The sequence below is a fragment of the Ambystoma mexicanum genome, chromosome 10 (genome assembly GCF_040938575.1).
Source record: "Ambystoma mexicanum isolate Mex_15411 chromosome 10, UKY_AmexF1_1, whole genome shotgun sequence".
Classification (NCBI taxonomy): Eukaryota; Metazoa; Chordata; class Amphibia; order Caudata; family Ambystomatidae; genus Ambystoma; species Ambystoma mexicanum.
The window spans coordinates 1,238,462,154-1,238,488,203 of record NC_090932.1 but is presented as its reverse complement, the minus strand read 5'-3'; positions in this window follow the sequence as shown (position 1 = coordinate 1,238,488,203).

The window sequence follows — 26,050 nt, the reverse complement described above, 5'->3', positions numbered from 1 at the left end:
CACCCAGCCCGTTAAGTACCTTACCGCCATGGTGCTAATTACGCCATCGCGAACCAACCGTAAAGGGCCATGTAAAGTGAATGCAGCTGCCACAGGTGCACAGAAACAGCACAGGTGAAGGCAATACAGACTCAGGAAGTACAAAAAGAGCACACCCCACCCCTTCCCATACCCAGTCACACTCCACAATGACACCAATACGACTAGCAATGTTGGGGCTGGAGGACCTCATAGCAATGCATGTGCTACAACAGCAACAACAACAACAGGCAGCACAGAGGAGACGCAGGAGGAGAAGGAGGGCAAGGCAGGCCCAGCAAGCCCCACCAGCACAGCCAGTGCCACCACGCAGGCAGCCCCCAATCCCACGCATCAGAGCCAATCCATTCAACCTCACTGCTGAGCAGATCCACACCCTGTACCGTTTGGACCGGGACACCATCACCGCCATCATAGACATGATACACAACGACATCGTCAGCATGATAGACACTCCAACCGCCATCCCCCCCTACTGAAGGTAGTGTCTGTACTCCACTTCCTGGCCACAGGCACCTACCAGCACACAGTGGGGCACTTGCATGGCATTTCACAACCATTATTCTCACGAACACTCATCCAAGTGCTCGATGCCCTCCTCAAGCACACAGACGACCACATCTCATTACCACGGACTGCCCAGGACATTGCAAACACCAAAGTGGGTTTCCATGCACTAGCCGGCATACCCGGTTGCATTGGTGCCACCGACTGCACCCATGTGGAATTGGTGGTTCCACGTGCCATGGAGGTACCGTACCGCAACCGGAAACAGTTCCACTCAATCAACGTGCAAATGGTCTGTGACTCCAACAAGATCATCACACATTGTTGTGCCCGATTCCCCGGATCAACCCATGATTCTATGGTCCTGAGGAACTCCACAATACCACGCTACATGGAGCGACATGCAGGCCCAAGATCCTGGCTACTCGGTGAGTCCAATGTCATGGAAGTGGGCAGGTGAATGACGTACCGATGCATACTCCACCTGGCTGATAGGGGGGGGAATGATGCATACTCCACCTGGCTGAAAGGGGGGGGGATGATGCATACTCCACCTGGCTGATAGGGGGGGGGGGAATGATGTATACTCCACCTGGCTGAAAGGGGGGGGGATGATGCATACTCCACCTGGCTGATAGGGGGGGGGGGGAATGATGCATACTCCACCTGGCTGATGGGGGGGGGGGGGAATGATGCATACTCCACCTGGCTGATAGGGGGGGGGGAATGATGCATACTCCACCTGGCTGAAAGGGGGGGGATGATGCATACTCCACCTGGCTGATAGGGGGGGGAATGATGCATACTCCACCTGGCTGAAATCGGGGGGGAATGATGCATACTCCACCTGGCTGAAAAGGGGGGGATGATGCATACTCCACCTGGCTGATAGGGGGGGGAATGATGCATACTCCACCTGGCTGAAAGGTGGGGGGAATGATGCATACTCCACCTGGCTGAAAGGGGGGGGATGATGCATACTCCACCTGGCTGTGAGTAACACAGAGAACGGAGACAGAGGATGGGCACTCACAATGCACTCAACCCCTCTGAATACATTGGGTGATGGCATGCAAAACAGGCCATGGGAGCCATGAGCATATACTGGTTGCATTGTATGAATCAATTAGTGCGTGTAGAAGTGAGCCAAAGTAACAGTCGGATGCAAGCCATGTTGGCACATCATGTTCTTGATCAGACGACATGACTGACACATACATTCTCGCCTACATACAGGTGATGCAGGCTATCCCCTGAAGAGGTGGCTCCTTACACCAGTCCGTAACCCGCAGAACCAGCACGATGAGGACTTCAACCGTGCACATAAACGTACTCGTGTGGTCATAGAGCAGACATTCGGCCTATTGAAGGCACGGTTCCGAAGCCTCAGCAGGTCTGGTGGGGCACTCCTGTACCACCATGAGAAGGTGGCAAAGATCGTCATGGCATGTGTCATGCTACACAATATGTGCGTCAGACGGAATGTACCCCTGCCCCCTGACGCAGAACTGCAACCACCTGACGATGAGGATGAGGAGGGTGCAGATGGGGCGGCACCCCATGTAGGAGGCGACGCACAGGAGGGGCGTGCAATGCGCCTAAGTATGCGCCTAAGTATCATCGACCACTGCTTCTAGCACACACGGCTGGTGTGAATCACATGGAGACTGCACTTGGGGCACTGTGTGTCTCTGGGACATGCACACTGTGGACTGTACACCAATAAAGCACACATACGCAATGAAAATGTCCACACATTTCATTTTGGGAAAGAAAAAAGTGTATTTAAACTATGAATCGTCGTGACACACCCCCTCCCCCCTGCACACCCCAACACACCCCCTCCCCACACCCCAACACGGACTTTGGAATGACAATGATAGACATTATTCTGGTCAGTAGATGAGGCAGATTTCAGGCAGGGCCATGCAGGTTGTCTCCTTTTAGTGTGGAATGTGGATGCAGGTATGCGGGTGCCAGCAGTGTATACAGGGTGGTGCTCGCATGTGGCTATGGGCAGTGTGGAAATGTGTTGCATTTACACTCTAGGGCAACCTTGTGCTACACATGAATGGACTGCAGTGACTATGGCATGTCTTGTTTGAGGCACCTACCTTCATCGCCTGATGTCGGAGCTCCCCTTTCCATCCCTCCGACGCCTTCAATGGCTTCCATGCCAATCGTGGTTGCACAAATCTCCTCCCACGGTTGGAGTTTTAGTGGGGATTCCGACCCTCCACCGGTACCCATTGCAAGGTTGCGGTTCGCAGAGATGACTGCTCTGACCCGTATGCGGAGGTCGTCCCAGCGCTTCCTGCACTGCTGTGGGGTGCGGGGTATGGTCCCCACCTCGCTGACGCGCTAGGCCACCAGGGCCCAGATGGCCTTCTTTTTCCCTATCGCTGTCCAGGTCATTTCAGGGGAGAAAACGACAGCTGCGTTGTCTTGCAGGGTCTCCGCAAGCATGCAGAGTTCCTCCCGGCTGAATCTTTCCTGGCGCTGGCGGTCACATGCCTTCTTAACAGCTTTAGGCATTTTTGGGTAGTTGGATGGGTGGGTGATTGGTTGGGACAGGTGTCAGGGTTGGATCTGGTGTTGTTCGGTAGGATGGCAATGGATTGTGTTTTTAAAGATGGCCGACGTGCTGTTTCCCGTTCCGGCGCGATGACGCTATTTCCGGTCCTGCTTTTTACGGCCACCGCAAATTACGGTGGCCGCTAATTACGGTGGCCGCTAATTACGGTGGCCGCTACTTACGGTGGCGGAAGTGCACCTTGCTCGCTTTACGATGCCGGTAGGGGCCTTTTCCGCCATGGCGTTAATTGGTCGTAATGTGGCGCTCTGTACGCCATCGGCGCACGTAAACGCTCATTACGCCATGGCGGTAATGACGGAAGATTACCGCCTGGGTCGTAATGAGGCCCTATGTCTCCTTTCTTTTCAGCCAGAGGATCTCATCCCCGTTTGTCTGATTTTTTTTAGGAAGGGAGGATGATAATCCAGTGGTGGAGGTGCGACTCCTGTCAATGGAGTTAAACTTTGTGAGGGCTAAGGAAGCCCTAATGAAGAATAAAATGAAGTATAAGAGATATGCTGATATGAAAAGAAGATTGAGTCCTCAGTGTAAAGTTGGTGTGGTTATCGACTAAATATTTAAGACTTAAAGAGAAAAACAAGTTCAGTCCTAGGTATGTTGGACCATTTGAAGTTGAGAGAGTAATACATTCGGTGGCGGTGAAATGGAATTTGCCTTCTGGTCTTAAAGTTCATCCCACATTTCACGTTAGTCTTTTGAAGCCTGTTAATAAAGGAACTAGACTAAGAATTCCTGGGAGTTCAATTCAGGTGGAGGGAGGTTCAGAGGAGTTTGAGGTTAAATCACTTTTGGACTCTAGGAGGGTTAGAGGGTCCTTGCAGTATCTCATTGATTGGGCAGGATTTGGTCCAGAAGAGCGTTCCTGGGAGGAGACTAAAGATGTCCATTCTCCGTTATTGATTGCTAAGTTTCATAGAAAATTTCCCTGTCAACCTGGCCCCGAGACAGGGCATTAAGGGGTGGGGGGTATTGTCAGGGTTCCCTGGGTCTTATTCTATGATGGTGGTTGATTTAGGGTGTGATTAGTTAAGTATTGCTATGCATTCTTTCATTGTGTGCTGGTTGGAACTTAACTCTATCATTTAGAGTGTTGATAGACTCCCAAGTCAAGATGGAGGGTCACAGCAGTGATCTGATTGGCTGAGAATTCCTTTTGTTCAGCAGTGATCTGATTGGCTGAGAATTCCTTTTGTTCAGCTGGAAGGAGTGCTCAACTGCCTTTCATTGTCTACCATCAGCTGAGCAAGTCAAATACTTTAGAAGATCCAGTGGTGGGCCCTCTTTTGCTGGGCCTGGCCTAGCTTGAGAGAGCTAAGAAGAAAGTTTTGGTGTTTACTGGAGAAAACAGGAATGAACTGTGAGCTGTGGACGCTTCAAGTTAAAGAGATAAGTGCCTGTCTGACATTTACCTCATCAGTTAATGAACCGTTGTTCTGAACCATAAAACTGACTGATACAAGTAAATAAGCGGTTATAATCATATATTATAATCTGTGAGACTCTGTGCAGTAAAGCAGGTTTTATTTTTTGTCACATGCGCGCATGACTTTCTTTTATCTGAGCCGTCATCGCTGCCCACCGAAACCTGCTATGCTGGGGCAGTGCTGTGGGCTCCCTGCTCATGTCAGCTGCACGCCTACAATAGCAGAGCAGGGCTGAGCTGTGGGGACCCCTACTCTTCAGGTGTGGTACCCGCACCGATTGGCCTCTGTCAGGGGATTCTGGAAATGCAGAGCGACAGGGCGTGGAACATGCCTCTCCCGCTACCTAAGTGAAAAGAACACTGGCACTGGTATACAGGACGACTGTCAAAATAACACCGACACTAGTAACTGTAGTGCTCAAAGTTATTCTTTCTCAGTGGGATGCACTGCTGTAACAGAGTGACGTGGATCCTGCTGGAGTGCTTTAATGTTGAGACTACTGAACAGAGGGCTGTGCCGCCACCATACAACACTGTGGGCCACCCGCTGACAGAGAGGCTGGACATGCCGCTCAACTGCAGTGCGCGTGCTTCCCTTGCACGAATATGCTGAGAGGGGGAGTGCATGCTTTGAAGCGGTCCATAAGAAGCGTTCTGCTCTCTCCTCTTCGGTCCCTGTGGGAGTGGGCGGCGTGACAGGGCAAACACCAGCTTGCATCTCCATAATAGCCACCGGCGGGCACCACATCCTCAAGATATCCCCAGGGAAGACGTTGACTTGCACAGTGTACTGGGGAGGATAGGGCGGCCCATGATAATGGTTTGCCCTCACTGTGCTGCTACTCAGAACCAAATGGCCCTGCCATAAAGGAAGGGTTTTTTTCATAGTCTCGCACTTCGCTGGGGCTCTATGCTAGTCACACTGACATCATTTTTTGCTCATAGCATAGCACTAACTGCACGCTCAAGTTGCGCCTCCACTGCTGGGGGGCCCTCATTGCACTATTGCTCACTATTAGACACGCTGCAGCTGCTAAAGCTACCATATGAGGGGGTTGACTGTGGACTCCTTGCCACCGCATAATACTGGAACCCACTGATATTCAGGTGTCTGCTGGTTTAAAGTCGGATGTCCATGCCTGATGGGTTTGTGACACTACAGCACCATTAACTTATTATGCATGCTGAACACAACGCTGGGGGCAGCCCAATTCAGGAGGCTCTATACTTGACCCCTAAGTTAGACTCTACATTGCTACATGCTCTGGAGGCATGGTGGTATGCAACGAGTGCCGGAGTCCGATAGTGGGGAAGACAACACCACCAGCACCCCACTCCGCAGATCCACCAGGCGCCCTCCAAAAATTGATATCCAAATGCAGCTGCAGACAATACTAGGGGAAATGAAGCTCATTGGACAGCGCATGCAGGAGACTAACATCACTGTTCAGGACATCAAGAGGGAGATGCAAGAGATCAACACATGAATGAAGGCCCAGGACGACAGAATTGCAGATAACGAGAAGTCAATTAGTAAGCTCGAAGACAACTATGATACAGCTAACATCGAACTGGACAGGCTGATCAGGGAAGTACAACACCTGGGGGCCAAACTGGAAGATCAAGAGAACAGGTCTAGGTGCAATAACCTTTCACTAGTGGAGCTTCCAGAGGAAGCTGAGGGGAACGATCTTGGGGGCTAAGTCTATGGCCTTCTGCATGACAAGCTACAACTTGATAACCCTCGGTCCTATGTCATAGAAAGGGTCCACAGAGACCCCATCCCCAAACCTCCACCGGGCGAGTGCCCAACCACCATCACAATTCGCCTATTGGATTTACAGCACAAGCTGTATATACTCAAACACTATCGAGAGGCTTGGCCTAAAGGGATGGATGAGAGCACTGTACGCATCTTCACTGACTGCTCCCTGGAGTTATCTAGGTGCAGGTGGGCCTTTAACCCGCCCTTCGAGGCATTAAAGGGATCAGAGCATAAACACTACCTCAAGTTCCCGGTGGTGTAGTCCACCCAACTAAATCGGCAGTGGCACTCCTTTGACGACCCCAAGGAGGCATGGTGATTTTTTAAACTGCTGGACATTATCACCTCAGAGTATACTGCAGTCGAGGAAAGACCGTTTCAAGGGGAGGGAGCGCATCCACTGCCTCGCGCATAGTGGCAGACAAGATCCCACGATGGTTGAAAGAAGACGGGCAGAAAGCAGCGCGGACTAGACTGATGCCAAGAAAACTCCACGAAATGAAGATCGAAGGATGGCTGATGAGACAATGGGCCCTATCACAATGGTGCCCCGGGCGTCCCCTACATGAACATGATGGACTTCCATAGCGTGTGTACACATTGACTTGCCGGTGACAGGCTGGGGGTTTCAATGCTGCCGCCTTTATGAGGATAGGTAGCTAACCTCCTGTGTCATGCATGCTTGCTAATAGAAATTGCTGGGATTGGACGGTAGGGAAAGGCTGCTTTACAGAGATCGTCATCAGAGGGATATCTGAGTTCCCTACATATTTGTCTTTGTGCTTATGTGCTTTTCAGGTAGCATGGTCTGCACTCCCGGGTGGTGAAGACAGGGATGCGGAGTCGGGGGAGCGGGCTATGGGGCCCTTGCCTGCCTATAACCCTGCATTGGATCTACTTGGTTTTGGAAGTTATATTGGAGCACCGTTTCTTGGCTCCAGTGTTATGCTGTTGGATTGGTTGGGGTGGGGCGGTTTGTTTAATGGCAAAATGTCACTTGTCAATATTTGCTATAGACCAATTACATACAGACCTGCACATGCTCTCAAAGGGGTTAGAAAAGAGGTGGGATCACTTTCGTCTTGCCGAGGTCCTGGTTATGTCCGAACACCCACCACCTTTAGATGGCCGCCCTCACATGCATTTCCCATAACGATCAGGGGCTGGGGCATCCCATTAAGCAGCGACGGCTGCACAGCATGATGCACGACCTACATGGGGATATCATATTCCTGCAGGAAACCCACCTGGACACTAACGAATCAGGAAAATTATGCAGGGGATGGGTAGGGGTGGTTGCTCATTCCACTTCACACTGTAAGAGGGGGTTTACGATTCTTTCTATGGAAGTGGACAGAGAAGGGCGATTTGCACACAAGCATGGCATATTAAACAACCAATTCATCACCCTCATTAACATAAATTGGCCTATGCCCGACGTCCATGGGTTCTTCAGGCATCTGTTTGCCATAAGCGCAGAGTTTTTGTGCCACCTACTGCTGGTGGGTGGAGATTTAAACGTAGCAACGCAGCTTGAGGTTGATCGGTTTAACTCTGTGCAATCACAGGTTGGCCCTATACCGAAAAAAGAGCAAACCCTTCAGTCCCTGATGACAGATCCTGAACACACCCGACTATACTTTCTACTCAAACCACCATTATTGCTACTTTCGGCTTGATTGCTGGTTGCTCCCACGAACCATGCTATATATGGTTGTATCCTGCTCAATTCTTCCTTTGACACTCTCAGACCACGCTGCAGTCCTGCATCTCACCCTGCCAGGCACACCCAGCTAAAGTCCCACATGGAGGATGAACCTCATGGCGCTACAATACCCCGACATGGTTGACTTGCTGATACAAGATGTGGGTTACTTCTGGTGAGACAATCTAGTTAACGGTTTCAACACACAGATGCTGGGACACCTTCAAGGATTTTCTTAGGGAACAATTCATTTTTGCCGAAGATAACAGAAAAACATGGGTTGAAAGGGAATCCCAGTTGACAGTTGAGCTAGCTGCTGCAGAACACATACACAAAGCTGATAGGCACCCCCAGACATATGCCCAGATAACAAAACTGCGGGTTGAGATAGCTCATAACATTATGATCAGGGCCCAGAAGGCCTTCTCCAAATGGATGCTTGACCTTTACGCAGCGGCAGCAGTCCTCTGCTCATGCTCACTCGCGCCCATAAGGGGAAGCAGCGGAGTCAACTGATCACCTCAATTCGGGGAGTAGGTGGTGGGTTGCTCACCGGGGAATCGAGCCACAAATGAGGGATTTGCTGAGTTCTATCGATAGGGACACGACTCAAATCACATTTCTTAGCGACATTACTCTCCCATCACTCGCTTACGCCGAACTTCATCTCTTGAATGCACCCCTAGATGAGGAGGTCCTCCAAGCAATCAGGGGGTTGAACTCAGGGGAGGTTGTTGGGCCGGATGGCCTACCTATAGACTATTATGAGCTAATGGTCGAGGAACTTATACCGCGCGTGGGGCAGATGTTCCAGGATGCCTTGGAGGCGAGCCAACTTCCAGCATCCCTAATGAAAGCCAATATAGTTGTTTTCCATAAAAAGGGGCGCAACCCTATACTCTGCGGCTCCTACCACCCAATATCCATTATAAACGGTGACACAAAGGTTTTGGCAAAGTGACTAGCTGGCAGGCTGAAGAGGGTGCTTCTGTCAGGCTGAGTCTTGTCTGATGATCTGCGGAAGCTGCTGAACCCCGACAGACCCTCTATGGTGTGAAACATTCAACCAATAATTTCCACAGCTAAATATTCCACACCTCGGAGGAAAGGGGATGTGGAAAAAACAACACACAACAGACTCCTTCCTGACCTCTGGACCCTCAGGATAGCTGCAGCAAGGAAGGAAGCAAAGATTATGCAGTCAACATACAAAATCAACTTTAACTTTGGCTTCAAGGTATAATGAACTGCTGAATAACTCTTGCACCTGTTAATCCTCTGCTACCTGCTCAGAGGATGGAAACATTAAAGCTTCACCAAAATAAAGATAATGCAACTTTCCCTAGAGTGGCTGAAAAAGTGTGTTCACAAAACATCAGTCTGTCTTTACTCCAAAAAATAAAGATATGCACAGAAAAATGGTTGCTCTTTATGCTCTTTCTTTTCAACCTCTTTTCTTTAAACTTCTTGTTCAAACAAATTGTTTTTATGGACCTGGATGCAAACAGAATACTGAGTCTTCCGCACTCCTGTCTCCACTGATGGATAAAAAGTCACAGCGATCTTCAAAGTCTTTAAATTATCACATGTCCTTTAACTCTGCCTCTACAACCTTAACCACTGTTTAATTATTTACTAACTCCACCTAAGCTGCATACCTGTTTAATAACTATAAACTAACACTTTTTTTATGTTATCACTTATCCACTTTTAAAATGTAATTCCCTCAGCGGCCGCCGGGGTTGTAATTTATGGGCATGCTGAAGTATTTAACATTACGCTAGCCTAAAACACGGCGTATATTTCGCAAAGAATATTTACATTAAATCACAATTCTTCTTAGGAAAGAATTAACTTTCTTCACCGCTTGGCGTAGGCAGGTTCAGGTTTTCCCACCAGGGTGCAAAGGCACTAGCAAGTGCCGCGCACCTAGGCGATAGGAAGGCAGGAAGAAGGGAAATGGCCAAGAAAGGTGCACAACAAGGTGCTAATGGCTGTTGGTGCCAGCCGGCAATGGGGGGGGACAACAAAGCCCCCACAAACACATGCATAGCCAAGGGCAGAACTGCATGTACATAAGGAGGCACCAGCAAGAGAGAGAAAGCATTTCGCTGGTACTCTGGATGGAGCACCACAGTTATTCTGCGTACGCAGAAAACTTTCTTTTCCCAAAACCCACCCACCCAGAGAAAACAATGGGAGAAGAAAAAGGAAACAGGGCAACGAACGTAGCCCACAATGTTGTGGGAACAAGATGGTGACACGGGCCATGGGCACAACCCTGGACCTCATGCCCAAAAGTGTACAGTTGTTTATTATTGTGGATTTTGTGATACTGTACAAAATAAATATTCTATAATGATGTTATGTTCAATAAAAACCACAGCCTTTTATTGCCAACACTTACACAAACGTTTCAGTCATCATTGGGTGACCCTAACATTTGGGAACAGTCACTGCCTCTTGGCTCCACTGATTATGGCCCTTGCAGCGGCAGTGCACGTGAAAACGCCGGCCCCAGCGTCAGTAGTGATGGCCTTGCCAGCCACGACTCGGCATTCTAGGGGATCCTCATATGGCGAGCACCCAAATGTCACCTGCTGCTGCTCTGCATATTCAGCTACGCCTAGGGATCTCTCAAATGAGTCAAAAAAAGCCTGTCTGATGAGGAGCTCAGTCACCCGGTGGCCATCTTGCTTGGGCTCTCGATCACCCCGTCTTGTGAATTTTGTAAGTGGAGGTGTACTAATATTGCCCTGTGACCAAGTGTAGCGACACAGTGGAAAACATCCTATGGGAGTTCGCAGACAATTTCATGCTGGTGATGATAATAGAATTAATCAGTGCTTAATTTGTAAATAAATAAATGTCAGGGCCCACATTTTTTCTAGTACACTTGTGACACATCGGAGTGGGAAGCTACACACCGCTGTTGCCACTATCCACAGCTGCGGCCCTCAGTGTCAACATATTTGGGGTTACAGCTGGTACGCTTATTGGGGTTGATGGAAGCGCTGAATATGGCACATATGCGATTTAAAAATACCAGTCAACTTAACACAAAACAGCATATAGCACTAATTGTGCCTTGAAAGGAGACACATGTTTAAGTGCTTCTTTAAACACATAATAATCTTTGACATTTTGATGTGGTTCTTTAGGTGGTAAATGGAACTTACTGACAGTCTAGCCACAGAAAACAGAGCAAACATGCTTTCTTCTTATGGTAATTTGATGGGAAAATGTAGACAAAATGATTACTGAACAGACACCCTTGCCTGTTAAACACTGCAGCAAGATCTTCTTGTACAGGTTGGCACTTAGGACAGGGACTCCACCCTGGCCATTGCCCACAGTGAAAAGAGAATGCCTTTTCCCCGGAATTCCCCAGTGTTGTTGCTGCTGCCATTTAGGTTCGGGCTAGGTGCAGATGTGCATGTTTTTTCATTTTTTGCAGTTTTGATCTATGGTCCACATTAATACATCCCCTACATTCCCCTGTTGTTGTTAACCCCTGCTGCTGGTGCAGTGCTTTCAGTTATTGCAGCAGTAGAGCTACACTGGTGTCATGCAGACTGACTGAAGCAGTGTGCAGGCATGACCAGCATGGGCTGCCAGCATTGTAACCTTCCAATTCATTGTTATTCATGAAAATGGATAACTAGGACCGCCTTGTCATTGTGGGACATCAGGTTCATGAATTGAAATGAGTCAGCCCAGAATGCAGAGATGTGTGGGCAGGGCACACTCTTGTTCCTTGTTATGTGATAAAATAATAAAGTTGCCAAAACCCCACATCATAATCAAACTGAATCTTAATGCAAACACAGCGACATATTGAACACAAAAGGTTTTCGCGCCTGCTCTTCCTCTATATCATAAACAACCTCCCTCCCTCCTCTATTGCAGGATCAAATACAGAAAGGTCACTAAAGTGGCAGTGGGGCACTTGGACCTAAACACAGACATTAACAACATCCAACACCAACACTTACCAAGTAGCCAATTCTGCTCATAATACAGATATATCAAGATCCATGGAATATTATGTTAAGTTGATTTATAGCGCGGTGTTACACGCTGCCATGGCCGCTTGCGCCGCCCACACCCCTTACCAGCGGGATCTTGGAGATTCTATCCCCGGTGGTGCAGGCGGATGCGCTTTCATCTACGGTCCCTGGGGAGTCTTCAGAAGCGGGAGGCACTGGTGAGGATTCCTGGGAGGCGCCGCAGTCGCCCTGGATGCTTCTGGGATCGGACCTCCGGCGCGCCAACATTGTTGGCACGCCCTTGTGCACTGGGGTCAGCTGACCTGCAACAGCGGTTGGTTTCCAGGGACACTCCACTCTGGCCATAAAAGGCAGACGTGATGCTTGAGCGGTTCGTTTTAAGGCTCCCAAGGTCATGGTTAGTTTTCTGCCTCTTCCGTGGTTCTTGGGTCCCTTGTGCCCTTGTTGCTCACTCGCTGGCTCTCTTCCTTGTTCCTTGCCTGATTCGTCTTCCTGCCTTTTGCCTCGTCCTGCCCTAGTCCTGTTCCTGCCTTCTGCCTCCTTCTGCCCTGGTCCTGCCTCTGCCTTCTTCCAGTCCTTTTCTATTCTCAAACCCATTGTCAGATAGTGGCTCCTCTGACATTCTTGAGACCATCATCTACCTCCCGGCTCAGTGGCACCCCTGTGGTTCCACTGCCATACACCACGTTAAACCGCTGGGTGGTGAATCTAGCCAGTGGTTTGGGGGAATCAGTCCCCAACCTTGCACAAGTCCACAATCCACTTGGGACGGAAGGGGGCCGGGTCTCCTGCCCGCACTGACCGCGGATCATCCTGGACAACTCGCGAACCGGTGCCTTCAAGAAGAAGGGAGGAAGCCCATCACTGCAAGGAACCGGGAAGCCACGTCCTAGTGACCAAGCCCTTGACACGTGCATTGCTACCATTTTCAGGGTCTACAGATGCTCACGTGGCTCTGTAAGAAAGTGGGTGGGGTAGGTCATTTAGGCAAGTCGGATAGAATAAAGGTTGTGCTTGTAGAACCAGGAGAAACTGGTGTCTGTGCGCATTGGCTTTCTGAGTGTGTATGGATTGTGCACACTGGGGTTATTGTGTCCGGAGGGGCAACGTCCAGTGTCTGGGTTGTTTGTTTGCAGAAGTTTGTTCTTTTAATGAATGTGTATGCTGTGTGTTTTTTGTGTGTAATAAGGCTGGCCTGTTAGTTCGTTTGGGGTATTTGTGGGGTATGCTGGAGAGGAGCGAGGAGCAGGGTGATGTGAGAAACCTGAAGGTGTCTCACCCGCTAGTCCCCGGGGTTCTGTCATGCTCGTGGCCAGTACACAGCCATCACTTTTGGATCCACTTCCTGGGGGTGGAACAGTGCGGGAGGATCATCTGGATGAGGGGTCTTCGGGGAGTGGAAGTGGGACACCGGATGGTGACACACAGTATCCCCTTCCCTGTAACACCTTTTCCACATCCTACCAGGTAGAATACCTAGGAACTCAACACCCCCCATTCCCCTTTCCTGACACAAACACTTTCTCAGGGACAGTTCACCGTGAGCGACAACGGACCAACACCAGAGACGTATACCTGATATGCCCCAATACAATGGTCAGGCAAGATCAGGCAACTATTGATCATTACACACACCTGACAGCCATCACACTTCCGCACATGGATAAAAGGGAGAGCACGAAAGCACACTCTGAGCAAGGCAAAACACACAAGGAAACAGCAGTTCAAAGATGGCAGTTTAATACGAAGAGAAAGATGGCGAGACCAGAAAGGGTTGCAAGGAGTGAAGTGCCCTTGACCTTTAAAGACCGTTACTTTCATGAAAAAGTAAAGTAAGTTACTTTCTTGGAAAGTAAGAAACCTAAGAACAGGAACTAAACATAAGCAAACCGGCACGGTATGTCGGAGGTACCCGGGGCTCTCCCGCGTCGATAACCTACAACAAAGCAGCGTCAGTAAAGACAGCACAGCTGGTGAGTCGGATGACTGATTCCAAACTAGACTGTGTTTTGAACCAAGGTTGCAAGCGGCAACATTGTATGAAGATATCTAAAGAGAACAGTGTGTGAGACGTATATGATGAGCGAAGCAATATAATTGGAAACCAAAGGAGTGACTGAACTTTGGGAGGCAAAGAAAAGATACCGTACACAGAGTGGTCCGGCCCCACGTGGGTGCTCATTTGAAAGTCTGTTAGGTATCCAACTGATGCTAAGTGTGAGAAAAGAGAATCTTGAGATCGAAGTGGTCCTGCAATGGATCAAGCCAAACCCTGTGCACATTCAAAAGTCTTTGATGGTTTAATGTGTACTGCAATCGGTCCGAGCCCCGTTGAGGGAGACTAATTGGGTAAAAGAAAGGGATCTCAGCCTGGCTGAGGGGAATCTGGGTTGAACCATGAGTCACTTGAGAAAGAATATTCTCTGAACATTGTAATAAGGGGATCTGAGCCCGGCTGAGGGGATCCAGGTTGAACACCCAAATTGAATAATTCTAAAAAGAAAATAATCTTTGTATCTTGGTTTTGTACATCAGGCCCTCTGAATCAAGAGACTTTTAAGAAGTAAAGAGACTTGGACACAGAAGGTCCTGATGTTGGTAATGGAACTGTATCCTCATGCTGCAGAAGCCAGAGAGTGTGCTTTGCTCGAGCGAACCATCTTGTCCCGTGCTGAAAATGTGGGGTAGGGAGGCCAACGGGCTGAACATGCTCACATATCATTTTCTGCACACTTCTTTATTTTTCATGAACACTGCCCCACACTATTTGAAAATTAGCAGTAAGGATTGGCACTAGTTTTATTTTAGTATAAGCCCTTTTATTTTGACAAGACTCCACTAGGACTGCATTATTATTATTTGATGGTCGTAGCTTGCTCCAATCTGTAGACTTAGGTTTAGATAGGCGTTTATTACACCCTTGCGAAAGTTCAATAAACACCCTTGAACTGTGGTCAATTTTGTCTGTCTTACTGTTGATACCATGAATTCCTTACAGTGATTGGCAGATAGTACAGTGTGCTTGTTTTATTGTAGGTTCCAGGATCCGTACTGTCCCTTGATTGTCATGGGTCTGCAGTGATATTACGGCAGATGCCTTTTTTATTTAAAACCTGGTGAGTTAAATAGCCAGGGTTGCAGTCATTTGTGAAAGGTAAGGTGATCTTCTGTCATTCCTATCTTATTCAGGATTGAGTTCCATAGACTGACTATTAGACGCGAGAATGCGGTTACTCCGAACTTCCTTTTTTCGTAGTGTTTTGTTTCGATTTGGATGTCATGGTGCTTCTCCGAACAATGTATGTGCCACGTGCTAAGCCAGGGAAATTTACATAGCACTGACTCACATCCAGATCATCAGAACAAAAGTTATGGTATGTTAAAATACTTCTATACTGCGCCATATGACCACCTAAGTAGCCACAGAGCATCTGGGATGTCTGTAGGTCGGATTATTGTGCACTGCCTGGCGTAGGCAGACTTTAGTTTTTGATGAATAAAATGAGTAATGTGAAGATAATATGATGGGAAATAGGGTACAGATGCCACAATCATAGGGGTGTGGGCGTGATGTAGTAGGGAAGCAGTTATGTTTTGTGATAGTTTGAATGCAGGGGATGTATTAATGTGGACCATAGATCAAAACTGCAAAAAATGAAAAAACATGCACATCTGCACCCAGCCCGAACCTAAATGGCATCTTGTCATGTACGTTTTTAAGTTTGGTATTATGAATGAACACTGCTACTGCTGTTTCTATGCAACATGATAAGCAGAGGGCCACAAAGACCTATGATTGGTTGGCAGTTAGAAGTGGTGAGCCTTTAAGAACAAGGATCTGCTTCAGAAAATGAGAAAGGTTTCAGCATGTCATATAATGGTATTCACGTAGGCAGGTATTTCTAGCATACACCACATGGTCCGATGAAGCCAGGATACATGGAAACAAGGTGATGTAAATAACATAATGTGACACAGTTAGATAGAATGGTACGACCGAGAGGCGAAGCGCTCTTCAGATAGCAACTTCTTTAACGAGAAAATACTGTGAGATCCAGTAGCGCCGACTATTGGTTTTTCCATGCAAGGTGGTGCGCACCCAAAGCACATATGCAGATTCAACAAGTCTCCAACCTATCTCGCACCACCCCAGCAAATGCCCTCTGTACCACCAAAGAGCTAGCAACCAGTCCGGTGTATAGTAAGATTAAATATTTATTTAAGGATTGACAAAGAACCATAAAAGAACCAAAACATCAGCCATCAATGATGTGGCACAACACAATATCTCAATTTCAAATTACCTGCACCAATTGACTGACTTGTATTTCTAATAAACTTACAGATACACAACACACAGATAAAATTTGGAGACTTTACATCAAAACACACACACAAAGGATTTCTTGCACATTAACAATTATGAAATTTGAAACAACCCCCAGGGATTTCTTGGGCTTATCACAATGCTCTTCTCTCCCAGCAACCCCCATCCCCAGGCATCAGTTATATATGACCCCTTAATTTGAAGGCAAGGTACGGGGAGTGGGAATGCAGTAGCAAAATCGTTTTAGCTTTTTATTAAAAAGGCAGTGTTTGAAAAATAGACAGAATTAAAACAAAATTGTTTTGGGCTTTTTATTTGAAAGGCAAAGTTCAGGAAAGGAACTCAATGGCCTTTTTATTTGCATAAAATGCAGGGCCTTGGGGAAATAAATTTAAGATGCAAGTAAATACACAGGACATTTTGTTTTGCACACACTACATTCACTTCAATGGCAGCATTTTAAGGCTACTTATTTTGGGATTATGGAGACCCCCTTTCTGTACAAAAGACAGGGGTTTCATAAAGGGTAGAGTCACCCAAGTACTTTATTGTCTATACTGGCTGTAATACACTGGGCATGAACTTTGTTACTATTTAACTCTAACAACACTTATCCCAAGATTTTCTATATGGGAATTAATTAATTTAACATCAATTCAATGCGCTAAGGATCTACACAGCTTCTCCTTCCCCACAATTTAATGGACAGTATTAGGGCAGGCAGTCCCCAACACAATTCAATTTAGGTGGATAGGGTGATTTTCTATAGTGGAATTCATCTTTGTTGGATTTAATAAAATGTGCCAAGGGTCTCCCCAGTTCCACCCCCTGCCTGCTATGTGAGATGGAGATTAAGGCTGGCACATTCCCCACACACTTTTGTTGGCATTTGGATTAGTCTACTTACATGGGAGGCCTTGGTTATGGGGCATCCAGGGAAACAGCAGGGCTCCTCTGAGGACAGCACAGATCTGGTGAAAGGCTTTGGTCAAGGGTAGTCCCCAGCACCCAGACTTCCTCTGGCTCCTCAAATGGCAGGCCAGATAGCTTCTAGATTTCCCAGCCTCCATGTCCCATGTAATGTTTAAGGCTTTGGTAGCTCCTGTCTCTCTGCTAGTTCCCTGCAAGAGTCCAGAAGTAGACTACCTCCAGCATTAGAGTGGGAAAGTCAAGGGAACAATCAAAAGTCCAAAGAAAGGTCCCAGAGTCACAAAGTCAAAGAAAGAACCCTCTCAGATTGTAAACGGATGTCTTATAGAGCTGGTGACACTCCATTATTGTAATTCCCATGATACGGATTGACCAGCTCCCTCCCTCCCCCAATATGCCCACTGCCTGTTGATTGGACAAGGAGTTGGGAGATGTGGATGATGGAGGCTGAGGGAGGAGAAAGATTCATGCCTTATGAATAACCTATTATGTAATTATATATACCAATTATATCATTATATATTTCATCCAAAAATGACACATGGATTTAACTTTTAGGGTTCCTAGAAATCTAACAACATGGCAGCTACCCTAGTTTTTCATATAACTGCAGGCACACATATATATATATATATATAAATTTTTGAGTTCTATATTTTATGGTGAGTCCGAAAATACTAATCATATCTCGGCACGTCCTTCCTGGGAGGAGCTACTGTTTTTATCGATTTGCTCCTGAGCCGAAATAGTCACAAATCTGCCCCTTCCTGATTCAAATCTTACTTCCATAACCTATCATCACACCAACTTTCCATTCCCTCGGAATTATGAGAAGGCTGGAATCATATTGGTCTTTATACCTCAACTTGTATACATCACACAGGACTCATATTTACGTGATACCGACAGGCTTCTTATCTCCTTTAATATGAGCCTCGGATGAGCTCACTGGGACTTACGATTCTCTTTTAATTAAAGAAAAGGCGGCCCAATGTTAATCATAAGCAAAGGCATCACGTGTCCCTCAGTTTCAAATAGCCCCCACCTATTCCTAAATTTAATTTCTCCATCATTAGCTGACACAAACATCTGCTTATCTGTTTCATACACAATGTTTGAGCATCCATTAGTGGCACTGAAGCCATTTCTTGAGGTGGAGTCAGCCCTGAAAAGGTCATTTCTGTTGGCCACTAATGAACACTTAATGGGAGACCTGACTTTACAAGTAGTTTCTGCTGGATGTATTATTTACAATTCCCACAATTGTGATCTAATTCTCTGTTATTTCTTTGTACTTCTAACTGACCCAGGCCTGCTTTTCCTGATGGGCCCAGCCCCCAGGTCTTAAGTTCATAGTTTGAAAGGCACAGATCTTTCAGTTCAGTGTGGAAAACACCAGCTGCATCCATACTTCAGAAAATACAGCTTTAAAACGACAAGATGTGCTTACATGTAACATTTTAGCTTTATATGGGGTCATGATGGTTACACTACAATCCTTTTGACATACGGTTTGGACAGATATAAGTTCACTTTACGTATTATTCACACATACGCTACAGTTACATAGAAAATCCAACAAGTGGGCCTTTCCATTTGAATGTCAGTTTATTTGTGAAAAGTAAATGTCTTTCTCTGAAATATGTCACTTGGCTTCACTTTCTAATTGTAAGGCACAATTCCTCCTTGGTATTTTTCATAGTCCTATCATTTCAATGTATATTTTCCCATGTGTACTTCTGCAGTTTTGAATCTGTCAAAAGGTGCCTTTTCCCAGTTTACACGAAGTAAGCATCTGCAGCATCAGATGTTATTTCTTATTCATTGGAAATATCCATCAGTTTCAAGCTCCCAGATAGATTGCCCTTTGCCTGCGCACCTGCCCATTTTAGTGGAGTTGGCTAGGCCCAGTTCTTTCCATTTCACAAGGCCTTATGTAGAAAATCACGTTTTTGTACTTGCTTTTATATTTCAATGGAACTCCACCTTAGCCAGCTTCACTCTCACAAAAGGGGTTTAGCATGGCCTCTCATCTGTGTCACTCTGGAGCTGCATTTTCACCCACACCCCCTCCCACTGGCATCTATGATTCGGTTGACCCATAGAAAAGAGCAAGGGAGAGTGGGGTTTTTGATTTCCTTTGGCTCATTTCATGAATTTCCCCGTTGGAGCACATCCGGTCTTTTCCTAACCTGAGAGAGTGGCACTCTGGTCTGCACTCCACTCTTTTCAGATTTTGGGGTTTGGTCCGGGCACCCCTCCCTTTTTGGAACCTCCTACCACCAGGCTGTGAAGGTAAGGAGTTATTGAGTCTGCAGAGAGAAAAAGAGAGGTTAAGTATATTATACAGTACTTCTTTCCCCAGTAAATAGGCATAGAACTTGAAACACAAAACAACATCACATAGCACATTGGCATTTATTTCTTTTACATTAACATTTCTACACATCTAATATTTTATATTTTTTATTTTTATACATTCTTTGTGAGTATAAATTCCTTTACTCCCTGTAAATGTGCAATCTTCTCCGTCGGGGTTTCCATCCTTTCCTTTGATTCTTCAAATGATTCCAGGGCTCTACCCTCACTGGGCTCTTCAATCAGTCAAAGTCTGTCTGGGGTGACAGCTCTTCAACTGATTGATATGAAGCCATTCCTATTCCTCTTATGTATGTTCTCCTTTAGATGCAGATCTTATAGGTGACAAGTGAGATTTTATCAACAATTTCAAAGGCACTGTGCCAAGAGTGGAGGCCTCTTGGCCTGGTCCCTTTGGAAATTGTACAGGTAGACCCTGTCTCCTACTTCATACACCTTCTTGGTCATTTTTAAGTCGTAGTAGGCTTTAATTCCTTCTGCTGACTTTTCTAAATTGTGCTCAGCATAAGAAAAGCGTGTTGAAGGTCTTTCTGTAAATTCTCAGTGTACTCATGGGTAGTAGATGTGTTGATCGGGGTCCAATCTTGAGTTCTGTAGGGCAGGTGCTGAGGTAGCACCATTTTCCGTCCAATCATGAGCTCAAATCGAGAAATTTTGGTTGCAGACGACGGCATGGACCTAATGGCCATTAGGACAGGCTACTGCTGGATGTCACAACTTGGTCCAGAGTCTGCCACAAACTACTTCAAGATGCCCACAATAGTTTTATTGTAACACTCAACTCCACTGCTCGAAGCTCGGCAGTAGGCACTGTGGAGGCTTCTCTTTACCCCTAGTATCTCCCACATCTTGATCATCAACTCGCTAGTAAAATGACTTCCTCGGTCTGACTCAATCCTTTGGGGAAGGCCAAAATGAGAGAAGATGTGGGTGATCATTGGTGCGGCAGCTGTCTCCGCCTTACAATTTGCATCCAGAAGACCTTTTACCCACTTGGTAAACAAGCATGTCATGGTCAACATGTACTTGTTTCCTCTAAAGGAGCGAATCACTGGCCTGATGAAATCGACTTTCAAATCCGACCAAGGCAGTGTCATTCCCCTTTTCTGTAGGGGAGCTCTGTGTGATAGAGAAATTGGCTGAAACTGTGCACACACAAGACATCTCTTTATGTCGAGGTCCTGGCCCATGTGTGACCAATATGCGACTTTGTGCAAGATTTCTGATGTGGTATAAAAAACCCCTATGACCGGCAGTGGCTGCTTCATGGGCAAGACTTAACATCAGGCTTTGGAATGAGGTAGGTACGACCCACTGGTCACATCCAGATATGGATCCCCATACCAACAAACCGTCTTGGATTCGGAACATTTTGGAAAACTTCATCAACACCCGTAGATCCTCGTTCCCGATATAATCGGATTCTGTCAGAGGAAAATTCACGGGGTCTTCAATATGTTGATAAGAGTGCCCGAAAATTGGGTCCACTTTTTGTGCAGTGATAAAATCTGCATCTGGGGTTTCTTTGCACCACTGGGCAGTTGAGAGTTCATTATTGGAATGGGTATAGGACCTGGTGACAGCAGCAACCTGGATTTCCCCCAACAGGTATTCGGTTTCTGTGATATCCCTGTGAATGGTTCTGGTATTGGCCAACTGGTCAGCCAAGTCATTTCCTGTTTTGTCTGGTCCCTCTATTTTGGCGTGACCTCTTATTTTTCCAATAGATGGTCATCTCATTAGAGTTTACCAGATCATCAATTGATTTCAATAATTTCCCATGCTTTAGCGGTTTATTGCTGGCACACAGCATGCCTCGATTTGTCCAGTTAAGCAGGTGTTCCACAAACCCATTCCTGACATAATCAGAGTCAGTAATTATGACCAGTTGTATGAGTTGGTGGTGTGCTGCAGTGATGATGACTTGATGTACTGCCATCAACTTTGCCACCTGACTACTTCAGGGACCAATTTTGTACCCAGCAGAGGGTTCTGCGGTATCATTCACCCAGGCATTCCCAATGCCAACCTCTAGTTCTTTTTCCCTGTGATTGTCAACATGGTAGGAGCATCCATCCACATAAACTGTGGATATCCCGTGACACGTGTCTTCCTCATAGACTTTGTGCAGGGAAGTATGGTACCCCTCCATATTGTCATTGGTCCTTAGACTTTCGTCCTCGAGACAGTTTTCTTGAGCACAGTCATGCAAGTCAGCCAATCCTTGCGCTGGAGCACTCTTCTTGTTTTGTCCATATCTAACCTCCACAGGAAAGCCTTGCATGGACAGAATCCAGGAAGTAATTCTGGAATTACTTACGTTCCCTGTTTAGATTCGGTCACTTTGGAGATATTGCAAGGGTTGGTGAGGAGTCTTGACAATGATGTGCACCCCCTGGATGGATGGGTGGTAATTCTTCAATGCCCACATCGTTGCCGGGAGTGCCTTTTTGCATTCGTTAAATTTTACCTTCACAGAGGACAAAGTTTTGCTTACTTACGGGATTACTTTGTTGACCTTGTCGTGCTTTTGGTACAATATCGTTGTTAAGCAAGTATATGAGAACCCTGTCTACAAGAAGAACTCCTTGTTCTTTATGGGGTAAGCCAGACAAGGGGCTTGGAAAGGCATCTCTTTAGTTGTTTTACTACCTCAGATTGTTCCGGATCCCACTCCCACTTGACCCCAGCCTTCAATATATGGACCATGGGTTGAGTGACCACTGCGTAGTCTTCAAGAAACTCTCTACTATAATTAGTGAGTGCAAGAAAGCTTCTCACTACTTGCAGAGTAGTAGGGTCTTTCAATTTCAATAATTCTTCCACCTTTTTCACCTGGGGTCTGAGACCCTCAGGGGTGATTTCATGCCCTAAGAAGTTCACGCATGTCTTACACCACGGTGCCGCTAGTTTTGCTCTGGCTTTCTGCAACTGGGTCAGAACATAGTGTATTTCTGCCATATGTTCCTCCACAGTTGAGCTCTTGATTAAGACATCATCTACATAGGCCAGGCTTCCCCTTTCACCCAAATCGGCCATGGCCTTATGTAGGAAGATGATAAATTTGTTGCCAGAGTTTATGAATCTAAAGGGGATTCAGGTCCACGTGTATTGCTGCTCCCGAAGATAAAGGCAAGGTTATACTGGTCTTCCCTACACACGGATACTGTCCAGTAACCGTTGGTCAGGTCAATGGCGGTATACACCTTTGACCCTTGGATCTGGGCCAGTCCTTGATCGATGTAGGGAAGGGGCCATCTTGACATGTGGACCCGTTTATTTAACTCCTTTAGGTCTGCGCACAGTCTCCATTGACCATTGGGTTTGAGTATCCCCAGTACCAGGTTGTTAAAGGTACTGTGGATTGGACAAATTATCCCACAGGATTCTACGTTTTTAGTAATCTCTGTGAGTCACTGCATGGACGCGAGAGGTAACCGGTATTGCTTCACAAATACTGAGGTTATCGTGGGTATTGTAAGGAAGGCATGGTATCAAAGTAAGACAGACACAAGTCATCACAGTTCAAGGGTGTTTGTTGAACTATATCAGGTGTGTGAAAAACACCTATCTAAACCTAAATCTAAGATGGGAGCAAGCTACGTCCATCAAATAATAATAATACAGTCCTAGTGGAGTCTAGTCAAATAAAAAGGGCCTATATTAAAAAGAAACTATTGCCAATCCTTCCCGCTATGCCACAAAATAGTGTGGAATAATCTTCACAAAAAGAAAAAAAAGTGTTCACAAAATGATGTCAGGATGTTTAGGCCGTTGGCCTTCCTTCCCCATGTTTTTAGTACGGGACAAGGTGGGTCACTCAAGCACAGCATACTCTTGTCTTCTTCAGCATGAGGTCACAGTTCTTTTTACCAACATCAGGGCCTTCTGTGCCCAAGTCTCCTTCGTTCAAAGTCTCTTGCTTCAGAGGGCCTGATGTACCAGAAACAACAAAGAAAAGTTCCTTTCCAAATATTCAAGTCGGGTGATTTACTCTTCGCCCTTGATACCCCTCAGCCAGGCTCAGATCCTTCTTTCACAATTAGCCTCCCTCAGTCGGGTTCAGACCAATTTTAATTTGCAAGCATCCCTCAGTCGGGTTCACACTTGCCTCAAGAATATCTTCACGGGTGAGTTTTGCTGTTCAGCTCGGATCCTCCTCTGCCGTGCTCAGATCCCCTTTTAAAAAATCAGTACCCTTCTTTCGGGCTCAGACTAATTTCAGTTCATAGGCAAATGAAGACTTTCAAATGTGCATAGGATTCAACTTAACCCGCTGCAGGACTACTTGATTTCACTGTTCAATAATCTTTTACATACTCTGGGGCTACCAGAGACCTTCGAATGAGCACCCACGTGGCGGTGGACCACTCTGTATCTGGAACCTATTTTGGTTTCATAAAGTGCAATCCCACACAAGTTCTTTGTTCATACAATGTTGCCATTTGCAACCTTGAGTATCACACAGTCCGGTCTGCTATCAGTTTTTCCATACTCATCGGCTGTGTGGAACTTGTTGCTGTTGCTTTGCTGTCTTAGTCAAGGACAGTACCACGGTGACAATCGCTTCTCCCTGCCTTGGCTTTCAATTCAGGAGGGACCCATGTACCTTTGACACACGATACACCGTTCATCAGCTATAATTCCTGGTCTTATATTTATTTTCCTTGAGGTTTCTTGAAAGTCGTGATCCTGTCTGGAAAAAGGCAAGGGTAACTCCCTCTTTGTCGTCCTCTCTGGTCTCGTCGCCTTTCTCCTCGGTTTAAACTGCCATCACAGAATAGCTGCTTCCTCTTGCGTATGGCCTTGCTTAGAGTGTGCTTTTGTGCTCCGCCTTTTATCCGTGGTGGGAAGTGCGATGAAAGTCAGGTGTGCATAGTTATCAGTAATTGGCTGACTCTGCCTGAACCTTGTGTTGGGTCATGTCAGGTATACGACTCTGGTGTTAGTCCGTTGTCGCTCACGATGAATTGTCTGAGAGAAAGTCTTTGCGTCGGAAAAGAGGGGGGTTGAGTTTCTAGGTATGCTACCTAGTAGAATGGGGAAAGGATGTCATAAGGAAGAGGATACCGCGTATCACCCTTCAGTGTCCCACTTCCACACCCTGAAGACCCCCCCATCCTGGTGATCCTCCTGCACTGATCCACCCCCAGGAACTGGATCCAATAGTGATGGCTGTGTCCTGGCCACTTGGATGGCAAATCCCCGTGGACTAGCGGGTAAGACACCTTTAGGATTCTCACAGTATGGTGGCTGAATTTATCTCTGTGTGTCCAATGTCATATGAATCAACTGCAAAGATATCCTGAAAATCCAGTAATACCCGTTTCAGCTTCTGTTTTTGCTTCTCAGTCTCACAGGCATCAGAAAGATTGATTAGTTCTTCAACCATCTGCTTAAAGCCTGGAAAGACCTTGAGCTTGGTAATTTCTGCGGAATCCTCCAGTTGGGCGGAGAGATCTCTTTTGATGGTGTTGGCATGGATGGGAGGTTCCAAGGATTGGAGGTAGTCACTGTTGACTCTGAATACCACCTCATCCTTCCTGATGTCTCAGGTCACCTCTTCCACAGTATAAGAGCAGGAATAGTACACCAAGAAATTCCCCTTTGCCTGGTGAAAATCTGAGGAATACCATCATCGATGTGGACGCAGGCATTTGGTATTGGTCCAATGATCTCATTATCTAAATCAATAGAATAATGTTGGACATCAACCGCCATTCCAATAAAGGTGTCTGCGCGCAAAGTGATACTTTGAGGGTCGCTGTTACCCACCAATATTCAAATGGTATTGTGTTCTAGGTCAACTAGGGGTGTCGGATGTAAATACAAACCTTGTTGTTGGAGATGAGGATTAAAATTTATATGGGCGTCCTGGTTTTGGGGGTCTTGTCCTCGTTTAGGGGAATTGTAAATTGTCAAACCTGTCTTGGGATGGTAACCTCTTCTCTCCCTTGAACTTCAACCGCATACGGCAGCAATTGAGCTGACTGGAATGCTTTCTCAGTGTTGTCGAAGCCCATGGGGTTACCCCCCAGTAGGACCTGGCCTTATTATTAATTGGATCCAAATTAATTGCAAATCGATTGAGAATGTCACTACCTAAGTAAAAGGTCACAACCCAACAATTCTGTTTTATGCTTTCGTTGGCAATGGACATTTTTAGCATACACCTTCTAGGCAGGAGATGTTTGGAATTTGCAGTTTCCAGGCCCATTTCCCACTTATCAATCAATTGAAATGTGGAAATGGTCTGATCTTTTGGGAGTTTCCTGAATAATGCTTCGCTGATGAAGCTTCTTCCGTTATTCAGGTATACTCTGGTGGGAACAGGCTCCTCCCCCCTCATTTATCTGAATGGGGAAAAAC